This window comes from Mytilus trossulus, chromosome 10 (assembly GCF_036588685.1).
Source record: "Mytilus trossulus isolate FHL-02 chromosome 10, PNRI_Mtr1.1.1.hap1, whole genome shotgun sequence".
NCBI classification, from domain to species: domain Eukaryota; kingdom Metazoa; phylum Mollusca; class Bivalvia; order Mytilida; family Mytilidae; genus Mytilus; species Mytilus trossulus.
In genome coordinates, this window is record NC_086382.1 from 35,505,204 (window position 1) to 35,517,904 (window position 12,701).

A 12,701-nucleotide genomic window follows, 5' to 3' on the forward strand; every position below is an offset into this window, starting at 1 on the left:
GAGATTTGCATGTATTTCCTATAGGTTCCTTTGTTAAACTAATTCCCATGCTGGCGGCCATCTTGGATTATGGAATCGACTACAAAGTAACAATACTTAGTCAGCACCTTATAAGGAACATTCATTATATGTTAGGTTTCATTCCATTTAGTGGTTCTGTAAAAGAAGACTGTATGCATTTTCCATGGGATCCTATGTTTAACTAGGTCCCTGATGGCGGCCATATTGGGTGATCGATCAGATACAAAGTAACAACACTTGGTCAGCACCTCATAAGATAATTCATGTCATGTTTGGTTTCATTCAATTTGGTTGTTCTCTAACAGAAGACATTTGTATTTCCCATAGGGTCCTATGTTAAACTAAGCCCCCTCTGGTGGCCATCTTTGATGATGGATTGGCTACAAAGTAACAACACTTGGAACATTTATGCCATATTTGGTGTCATTCCATTCAGTGGTTCTCTAGAAGAAGTTAAAAATGTAAAAAGTTAACGGAGGATGCACGCAAATTGATGAGAAAAGCTCACTTGACCTTTTAGGTCAGATGAGCTAAAATATAAAAATATATATGCAGGAAAGGATTCAAATGAACAAGTTTCAGATAACTTACTAAATTCTGGCTAATGACGCTAACAGCATAAGGAAAAAAACATCCGAAATTTTTTATTCAACCTTTTTTCATTAACTTAGAAAACTTATCTTTCTGACATTAAATTAATTTTTAGTAATAAAATCAAAACCATTTCTTGAATCTTAATCAAAATGAGTTCTGGTGTTACTTTCCACATTCTAGCTAATGACACTAACAGCATGAGGAAAGTTACATCCGAAATCATTCATAATATAAGAAAACTTATCTTTCTGACATTAAATCAATTTTTAGTAAAAAAAATCAAAACCATTTCTTGAATCTCAATCAAAATGATTCCTTGCCATGCATTATTATATCTATATTTAATCTTACTAGAACACACCCGCGAAATCGCGGGCATTCAGAGCGTATTTGAAAGGATGTAAAGTGTTATAGGAAGAATTTTGTAAGAGATTTAATGACTTGAGAATTTCAGGAAAAGTATCAAAAGTCATAGATACTTGGGGACAGGAAAATGTATGTTTTAACCCTCCTCCTTTATTTCCAAAATTCCCATTTTTGGTTTTCTATTAATTTCATTATGAACATACATTTAGTGTACATGTATTATGAACATTCCAGTCAGGAGCCTGTAATTCAGTGGTTCAGTGATATTTGTTTTTTGGTTTTTTTTTGTAGATAAATAAGGCTGTTAGTTTTCTCATTTGAATTGTTTTACATTGTCATTTCGGGGCCTTTTATATCAGACTATGCGGTATCGGCTTTTGTTTATTGTTGAAGGCCGTAAGGTGACCTTTACATGTTAATTTCGGTGTCATTTTGGTCTCTTGTGGAGAGCTGTCTCATTGGCATTCATACCACATCTTCTTTTTTTTGTACATTTAGTGACTTGAGAATTTCAGAAAAGGTATCAAAAGTCATAGGTAATTTGGGACAGGATAATTATTTTTCTAGCCCGGCTCCTCCCTTTTCCACAAAAAAATCCTTTTTTATGTTTGTTCTCTATTTATTTTAATGACACATGGATAATTTTAGCGCTTATCTATATATTATGAACATTCATGCTTATATAGGGAATCACTGAAGCACGACCGGAGCGGGCCCCTCTTAGGCAGTCAACGGGCCCCTGCGTATGAAAATTTCTGGATCCGCCACTGCGGAGGGGCCCTGATCCCAATATCCCGGGCTTAAAAACATGAAATCCCGAGGTTCTGAATTTATTATACAAATTAAATATCTCGACATCCCGAAATTTGAAAAAAGAAATCCCGGATCCCGAAATCATGGGTCAATCCTGAAATTTCGATCTTAAAAACACCCGTTCCAGACGTCCCGAAAGTGTATTTACAGTCAATACTCAGTTTAATAATTGATCCACATCGGTCATTGATATATTGGTCATTGATATATTATTCAGACCCTCTCTATTAAATAAACCCTGTGACCGCCGTGGATAGTAAACTTGAAAATGATATCAGACAGAAAATACACTTTATTCGTAGTATATGTATTTGTTTCAAAGTAAAAAGAAAAAAACGCAAACCGGAGGTCTAATCTGATTTAAATTTCGTCCAATGACGGATATAAGACAGAAAATACACTGTATTCGTAGTATAATGTATGTTCAAAGTATACAGAAAACGAAAACCGGAAGTCTAATCTGACTTAAAATTTCGCCCAATGACGGAAACATATCCGAACGTCTTTTTTTCTCGTTTTTCACCCAAAATAACTCAATCTGAATAATCATATGAATGGATGACAAATGCGATTATGCACTGTACCCATAGGACACAGAGGCGTGATGATTAATTTATTGTGGAAAGAAGAGAAGCGACACCCAAAATGAGGTCTTCTCGTTTAATAGTATAGATTATGCAGTAGCATATTTTTTTCGTTGAATTTACTGAAATTCAGTTCTGTGTATTTCTAGCTGTTTTGTTCTTCCTTCTTTTTGTAATTACCTAAAACAAACAAGAACAGATCTAGCATAAATTGGGTATTAAAAAAACAGAAAACATAGCCCAAACAATTTAAAACATGTAACATTTAAATCAAAAACAGGAATTAAGTGATTAAAATATGGGCACACCTCTTATATTATATGGTCCATGACATATTTGAATTCAACAATGATTAAGTTACATTTAAAGTAAAGAAAAATATCAGCTATTCACTATCAGTATTCATAAAAAAATATATGAAGATGTGGTATGATTGCCAATGAAACCACAATGAACAGACAGACAATCTGTTGGCATGAACAATACTATATAATATATATACCCTCTCATTCTAGTTACCTACAGGGATAATAATGAACCATCACTATCATTTACTATCAATATGTGGAAATATAAATGTTAAATTTTGATTGTGCTACTTGAATTAAAATCCATACCATATTGAATAAACACAACCATAACTTGTACCTTTACTTATTCCTATTAATATTGAAATTAAACTAGAGGCTCCTGAGAGCCGGAATCGCTCACCTGGCTTTGATAAGATTATTTGAACAATTGTATGTATAACCCATAGAGTACTATGTTAAACAAAGTCCCACTGACAGCCATGGATGATGGATCTGCTACAAAGTAACAACACTTAGTCAGCACCTTCTAAGGATTATTCATGCCATATTTGGTTTCATTCTATTCAGTGATTCTCTAGAAGAAGACATTTGTATCTAATTCCCATCTTAATTTCTGCAAATAGGTGAAACATTTCTTTGTGTTAAAAGTTTTTTGACTATGAAGATTAAAAGTCTCAGGCTAAAGCTGGAAAGTCAAACGCCGAGGAATTAGTTTGGCGCTGAAATTTAATTAGTGCTAAAATTTAAAGTTTACCGCTGGGGTTGTATAGTATTGCTCTGAATATGTTGGGATCAGCGCTGAAGGATTATATAGTCTAGCTCTGACGATATTAAGATCAGAACTGACGATTTAATGTCCAGCGCTGATGATGGTAAGTCTTGCGCTGAAGATATAACTGAAAACTCAAGCGCTGCAAATATAAAGTTGATCGCTGTAGATATATTTAAAATTCTGCAATGGATACGGAAAGACTGGCGCTACAGATGTGAAATGCGCGGTGGAGATAAAGTTCAGCGTTAAAAATATAAACCCAAGGGCTGAAAATGTAAAGTATAGTACTGTAGATTTAAAAGTCTAGAGCTCGAAATAGGAGTATGGTGCTCTAAATGAAACGCAGTGGTGGATCCAAAGGGGGGTCGGGAGTTGGACCCCCTTTTTTTTGGTACGATCATTGCATTTGAATGGGGACGTATGGTTGAAACCCCCTTTATCCTGTGTTGGGAACTTGGGACCCCCATCCCCCTTTTTAAAAATTACTGGATGACTGCCCCTGTAACTTCTAGCGCTCGGTGTTTAACTTTATGTTTTTTTTAAACTGCAATGTATATTTAGTAATTATATAAAATCCACAGTGCTGTTTCGCCGATGTACAACCCACAAATTCTTTTATTTATATCTGCATTATGAACTAAATTGAAAGAAGTATTTTTATTATTCTAAAAAGGTCCTGTGTATGAGAGGTCACCTTTAACAAACAAGTTAATAAAGAAATGCAATTGTTAAAATACTTTAATTGTCAGATCAAAAGATTTAGTTATATAACGTGTTTTTGGATGGCATTTCCCCTCAGCATTTCCCAATACAAAGTCTTGTGTAAAACCCATATCTATTACACCAACACGAAATTGTTCTCCCAATTATATTCACGTATACAAACACCTTGTTTTATTTTTAGACTAAGCGGGAAATATAACTGCTTTAACCCAACTAACATCATTAAACGAGCGGGAAATATAACTGTAAGCTATATACATAATGCTGATTATGCATTTCTCACGGATATTTGATACAGCGAAGGTCGTTGTTTTATCATCACTCCTACATCATGTACATTCCATCCTCTAGTTTCCGCCGTAATTTATAATTAATCTGACAGTGCTCGACATCATTTTAAAGTCACTGCTACACCGACAAAGTAGTTTGTTACATTTTAGATATGACATAAAAAAAACATTTTGTCAATATGATATTTTATATATTAACTATTCTGAGACAACGACAATGGAACCATGACGTTTCTTAAAAATAGAAAAATCATATTTCTGAAGTGAATTGAAATAAATATAAATTGTTTCTATTAGAAACATAAATTGTTTCTATTAGAAACAAGAACATTGATTTAAAAAAAGTTTCATCCTGTGTGTTTTGGAAAAAGAAAGGTTTTTCCTTTATTTTTAATAGGAAAATAATGTTTGTCCCATGCAAGGATAACCATACCCCCTTAAACAGATGAACTGCCGGGCCAAAATTGTATTTGGCTTTCATTTATTTAATTTTAATCATGCCTTATGAAAAGGTGATTCAGCTTTTAGGCTCGGAGAAGATTAGCTCATAAATATTATTCCTTACTACAATCAGTATCTTCTAAGGAGGCTAATTAGCACCACACATCTTTTTTTAAATTTCTTCCTAGGTTTGCGTTTCATTCTTAATTTATTTTTGTATATGTTATTATCAGACACTATAATATTGGATTTACATTCACATTCATGATATAATTTTAAATTTTATAAATTTAACAAGACAATAGATATGGTACAGCCAATTCTTATTGAAAGAGACAAAATAACAAAAAGGACGCGGGTATAGTAGATTAGAGCAAAAATAATGACACTATAAGTCAAATAGAAACAATGATGTTTTTACTTTAAAATGAATTATTTAGAACAAAGATTTTTTTTAATTTTGATGTTAGAAAAAGTTTGTTGAAATTTCAGAATACGACAGATTCTTTGTTATTTCGAAAATGTCTGCGTTATTCCGCAAAAGTTTGCGTTTTATCGCAAAGTTCTACGTTATATCTCAAATGTTTGCGTTATTTCACAAAGGTTTGCCGTTTAGCACAAAGGTTTGCCGTTTAGCGCAAAGGTTTGCGTTCAAACGCAAACATACATGTAGGAAGAAATGTGAGGCGCTGATAGGCTTCTGTAATCTTCCGCCTATACATTAAATCTTTATTATAGGGAAATGAGTAGGTCCGGTAAGGGCCAGATTTGGCCTCAAATTTCAAGTTCATCTGACGAAAGATGTTGGACACTTTTTAAACACTTAAATGTCTATTTCAATTGATTCAATTATTTTTTTGTGTAAGATTTCAACTGATTCACTCATTAAAAACGCTCCTATTCAAGCTTAAATATGAAAAATCTATCAAATATGCCAAAACTGTCACTTTTCATATGTTTTTTGTCAAAAATTAAAGTGGCCGCATCTGTGTTCATCCTCGACCTTTATACATGTTAAGTATTATCATCAAACACAACTTCTATTTCAATATCTAGAATGAACACGAATGCGGCCAATTTCATTTAAGACGGAAACTGTCTAAAATTTAACTAAAATGCTGAAATTGTGAAGATTTCAGTAATTTAGTATGACTTAATGATGCAAGTACCCGTTATATGTGAATTGTCAAAAAAACAGCCCATATTTATGTAGCAGAGGCATTATACCTTCCCAAAAATAACTCAATGTTTACATTTAAACAATTTTGTAAAACTGCTATATTTTGGGGCCGAAAAGGGGTCTTACTGAACCTACTCCTTTCTCAACTGGACATTCAGTTTGATTTATTCCACTCCCAATTATTTTATTACCTTTTAGAATAAATAAATGTAGATTGTGCGCTTATCCCAGAGATTCGGACACAGATCCAGAGTAACCAACAGTTATAAATAATATAACGCTGCAATATACCAAAGTCGAAATATAAGGCGTGCCGAGCGACTTTAGAAAAAGAGTTCTTATATTCAGTCATTGGCTGAAAAAGTTCAACCCCGCTGATACTTTTTTGCTCTACATATTTAAGCTTTGGTCTAAAGCATAAAATATTCGTAACACAAGCTTTACAAAATTAATTATTTTCATGACAGTATCGAATCGTTAATAAAAGGAGGACTTCTGTTCTATAATCCCTGAGAGTATCAAAACACATGTGTTTCGGTACTGACATACTTTTCACAATTTCGCCGATGATAAAACTTCGAAATTATTTTACTAGTAATAGAAACTAGTGTTCTAACTCCATGAGGGATAGCTGAACTTACGTATATTTTTCTATTCTTTGTATGTTCCTTTTGGTCATAACGCTTAGCATATACCAATATATCTATACATTATAAAATTGAGAATGGTAATGGGGAACATGTCAAATAGACAACAACCAGACCAAAGAGCAGACATCAAAAGTGGCTTTGAACTAGCTGTCAGTAACTGTGAGTACTCTTAGATCTGTACTCAGTGTCTTTTTGTTGTTGGAATGTAAAAGTACACAGCCAAGTTCACTTGTATGTATAGTATTTGTATTTTTATCCATCTGATGAGTTAATAGATATAGGAAGACGTGGTGTGAGTGCCAATGAGACAACTCTCCATCCAAATAACAATTTATAAAAGTAAACCATTTTAGGCAATGTACGGCCTTCAATGCGTCCTAGCTTTGGCTCACACCGAACAAAAAGCTATAAAAGGCTCCAAAATTACTAGTGTACAACCATTTTACAGGGAAAACCAACGGTCTAATCTATATAAAAAACGAGAAACGAGAAACAAGTATAAATTCATTTACATAAATACACGACAACTACTGTACATCAGTAATCCATTTATAATTTTCAACTGATTTTTTATATTTGTTCTTATGTTGTACTGTTACACCACTGTCCCAGGTTAGGGGGATGGATGGGATCCCGCTAACATGTTTAACCCCGCCACATTCTCTATGTATGTGCCTGTTCTAAGCAAGGAGCCTGCAATTCAGTGATTGTCGTTTGTTTATGTGTTACATATTTGTTTTTCGTTCAATTATAGTACATAAATTAGCCGTTAGTTCTCTCGTTTGAATTATTTTACATTGTCATTTCGGGGTCTGTTATATATATAGCTGACTATGCGGTATGGGCTTTGTTCATTGTTGAAGGCCGTACGGTAACATAAAGTTGTTAATTTCTGTGTCATTTTGGTCTCTGGTGGAAATTTGTCTCATTGGCAATCATTCCACATCTGCTCTTTAATATCAGCCGAAGACCACCAATAGGTCTTAGTTTGCTTTCAAAGTTCTGGTTCTGGCTGTTCCTGATAAAAGTCATTGAAGTAAGGTGCTTCAGATGTAGACTTTTATTACCCTCTAGAAGACTTTTAGTTTAATGTGTTGCTGGATTGGTATGTCATCTACCGTGGTATGTCCCTCATCGCCTGTTATATGCCTGTTATACGTGTTTAAGCTAAATAATATTACACTATTAATTATAATATCAAAAAAATACAAAAACGGTAGTAGACATCGTTTTTGCATGAACATGCAGGTACGATGGTAAAGCCTTTCTTAACTTGATCGAATTCGAAATAATTTTAAATCAACGGACAATCGTTATACTTTTAATAAAATCGTTTCACTTTAATATATTTCAATAATCAAGATAATAAGAAAAAAGAGACAATAGCGTAGTCAGGGGCGGATCCAGCTATGTTTCAACCACATGTCCCCATTGGAAATGCATTGATTCTCCAAAAACCCCGCCCGCCCCCTATTTTGGGATAATCCACTAGCACTACACTTAAACCTATCGCCATTCGTAATTACTTGTTAGTTTTCAGTTACAAGGGTTGATTTCAATATCGTAGCAGCTTCACGTAGTGCTACGTAGATTTTGAACGTGTAGCTATAGACTAGTTGGTACAGAGATATTGATAGCAGCTACGTAGCCGATACGATATTGAACTCAACCCAGGGTTGACTTCAATATCGTAGCTGGTACGTAGCGGCCACGTAGCTGCTATCAATATCTATGTGGCAACTAGTCTATTTAATAATCAAAATCTACGTAGCACTACGTAGCTGCTATATGATATTGAACTCAACCCAGTAGTTTATATTAGATAGACTTCTAAGTACAATTAACCCCAACTTTGTAAGGGGTATAGAAATATGGTTTCACCTGAGCCGCGTTCAATATAGTAGCTGCTACATAGTGCTACGCAGTGATACGTAGATTTTGACTATTGAACGTGTAGCTATAGACTAGCTGCTACGTAGCTTCTATGATATTGATCTCAACCCAGGCTTTCACATTTCTTGATCGATGTAAGAGAAATATTTCCCATCACTTGTGAAATAGCCCTGGTTTGTGATCGATATCATAGCAGCTAGCATAGCAACTAACTATGTCTTGGATATCTATCTATGTTGAACGATCAGGGTTGGGTTAGATATCGTAGCAGCTATGTAGTGCTAGGTAGATTTTGTCTATTGAACGTGTAGCTATATACTAGCTGGGTTATGTTCCATATTCGTAGCAGCTACGTAGCGGCTACGTAGCTGCTATCAAAATATTTGTTACAACTAGTATATAGCTACACGTTCAATAGTCAAAATCTACGTAGCACTACGTAGTCGCTACGATATTGAACGCAACCCTACTACATAAATATTGATAGCAGGGTTGAATACAATATAGTAGCAGCTACGTAGCGGCTACGTAGCTGCTATCAATTGTAGCAGCTAGTCTATGATCAGTCTATAGCAACTCGTTCAATAGTCAAAACCTACGTAGCAGCTACGATATTGAACGCAGCCTAGTTACGTAGCCGTTAGTAGCAGCTACGATATTGAACGCAGCCCAGTTACGTAGCCGCTAGTAGCAGCTACGATATTGAACTCAACAATGCTATGTAGGGTGCAATCAAGTTTTTTTCTATGACGTCATGTTTTGAGGGACCATGCATATGTGACCCTTACTGGTGGACTGATTAATAAAGATACTTGTATAAAACTAGATATCACTGGAATCAGAATATTCTCTAGTTTATAATGAAATAAAAATAATGTGTACTTTTGATATATTATAAAAATTACATCCAATGAACATGGGGGAAAAAAGGTATAATTTTAACATAAAAAACTTGAAATCAGGTCATGTGCACACCCATGAAGACATGATCCCTGCACATTTTTCATAATCAAAACTGTATGAATTTTGTAGGTTTTTACCTGGCCTTTCAAAAAAATCTTGTTTCAGGGTACGGTTTCCTGCTCCGAAAAGAGCTACAGTGGCTACAAATAAGTTTTCAACTTTCACTACTAAAAAAACAGACTGTTTACAGTGTTGTCTCCCCTCGAAACATGTATATTTAATATATTTTTTAAAATTATTTCAATCATTAAACCTGTTTTAATTGAAAGCTTATTAACTAATTTTTACAATCAAATACAAAAAACATGATACTTTTTCACCAAGTAAGTAAATAAACAGGGGTTTCCCACCATAGTTATTTTTAGTTGGGGAATAACCCCTAGTTTTTAGTACGAAACTGTTTATAGCACCCGTAGCTAGCAAAATGGCGTCATTAGTAATAACCTTCCCGACGCCATTTTGTATTCGCTAAATAGAATGATTGGTTAATTGGGCCAGGGTTCAGTTTAATATCGTATCAGCTACGTAGCGGCTACATAAGTTGCTATCAACATCTATGTAACAACTAGCTATAGGTAGCTACAAGCTCAATAGTCAAAATCTACGTAGCACTATGTAGCCGCTACGATATTGAACTCAACCCAGCAGTTTATATTGGATAGACTTCAAAGTACAAATGACCATAACTTTGTAAGGGGTATAGAAATCTACTTAGCGGCTAGGCTAGCTATACGTGCAATAGCCAATTTCTAGGTAAATTTAGCGCTTCGTAGCAGCTACGATATTGAACGCAACCTGGGCGAATTGTGAAAAATGCCGGGTTGGGTTCAATATCATAGAAACTAAGTAATGCTACGAAGATTTGACTATTGAATGTGTAGCTATGGACTAGCTGGGTTGAGTTCAATATCGTAGCATCTACGTAGCTCTATCAATATCTACGTAACTGAAAGTCTCATGATAGCTAATACTCACACTATTCACTGATTAATCTTCTTTTTGTCAAATTTGATTGAATTCTCAAGGGTACAAAATGTCTTAAAATGTCTGATGTTGATGTTCGACGACAAAGGCTCGTTAATCATTATATTGAATTAAACAAGTGAATCTGTGAGTTGTAGACTTCTCACTTTAAGGACACCTCCGTCAACTAAAAGTATATTAAGGTAAACAGGAAGTTGTTGTGTGATGAATCTGAAAACATATCCGACTCATATAAACTTTAAAACCGAATTTCAGAAATCTTTGTAATGTAGTTCCTGAGAAAGATGCGACGAAATATATGCATTGGACGGACGGACAGACCGAGGTAAAAAAGTATACCCCCATTTTTTTTTTAAAGCGGAGTATAATTACTCGAGGTGATAGCAAGCGATAACATAAATATTTATATATTCATATTTTATATATCAATATGTATAGAACACGGTGATACATAGCTGGAACCTAGTCTATACGTCCGGTCGGAATGGGAACGTTATCTCCGAAAAGTTTCTCAGGCTCCTTACGTTAAAGAACATTTGCAAGAACTCTTTGAGAGCTGAAAAAAGTTATGACTATTTTATATTTTTCTTATAGTATTTGTTATGACATATTGTATAACAATTGCATTATGAATTTATGTTCTTGTATTTTCAAATTTGCAAAAGTATCACCTCCTCCAAAACATCTTAATATATAGTCTTATAAAATATGAATGTTGTTTAAATTTCAATATTGTATGTTTGTAATGATTGTCATGTTATCCAATATTTGGATTTTACACAAGTAGAATGATTTGAATCATAATGAAACTTCTCTGTTTATATGATACAATGTATACATGAAAGTCATGAAGTGTGTGTGTACACATGTTTGCATTCTTTCACTTTCAAATGTCAGAAGGTGCATTTTAAATGACAGATTTTATTAGCTTGGCAAGAAATAATTACAAATCCAGTAGTTCATTACTGATAACAAAATTTTAGTTGTAACGGGCTGTGTGTTAGAGTGTATTTATTATGATATATGCATTAAGGACTCAACAACCAATTTTGTTAATTAAAACAGTTGTATTTGTATTACACGTACAAATTATCTACTTAGGATTTATACAGTTTGGATTAATCTATTTATGAAATAATAATTCACCTTTGAATCAATGATTGATCGATTTTTGGTTGCTTAACCACGTCCTGAACATGCATGAAATATTTGCGACTGGACGTTATTAAGCAACCAAAAATCGATCAATCATTGATTCAAAAGTGAATTATTATTTCATAAATAGATTAATATCAATGCACAGCTGATTAATTTAAAGGGTGGGGTTCCAACTCCCGGACCCCACCCCACCCCCTGGATTGTGGCGATTGATTGATTGTTAAGACAGAATGCTAAAATGCTTGGTTAAGATTTTTGTCATGAAATATACTATATATACAGTCCTACATCTAGTAATAATTCTATTTCTACGGGTTTTTTTTCGAAGTACATTCGACTTGATCTAACAAAAAAAATCATTCCAAACCTGTAGCGTTATCTATTGTTCATTAATATAACTGAATTCTTATTAAGAGGATGTTGATTTATAAGTAACAGGTGGGATTATCGTGTGTTAAATCTAAGACTAGACATTCTAGAATTTCGGGCCCATTTTAATATTACATGATTATACAATCATTGACATTTGATTGAGGTTGATACATACAGATTAATAGAAAATGATAATGCTTAGATTATCAAGTTACTGTAAAACTAATGTGTAAAATTGAAGTTCCTTTTCTATGTCTTTTATTCTTTTAAATGTATAATGTGTATAAATAATCTATTGAAGTTGTCCCATCATCACATATAAAAAAAGAAGATGTGGTATATGATTGCCAATGACAGACATTAACAACTATAGGTCACCATACGGCCTTCAACAATGTACAAAGCCCTTACCACATGTATATTATTTTCTTTCTTTGGATGGTTATCCGAAAAAACTTTAAACCTCTATTATTATTACGTTTACTGTTTTAATAAAATGAACGGTACTAATTTTCTTGCACCAGATGCGCATTTCGACAATACATGTCTCTTCAGTGATGCTCGTGGCCAAAATATTTGAAATTCA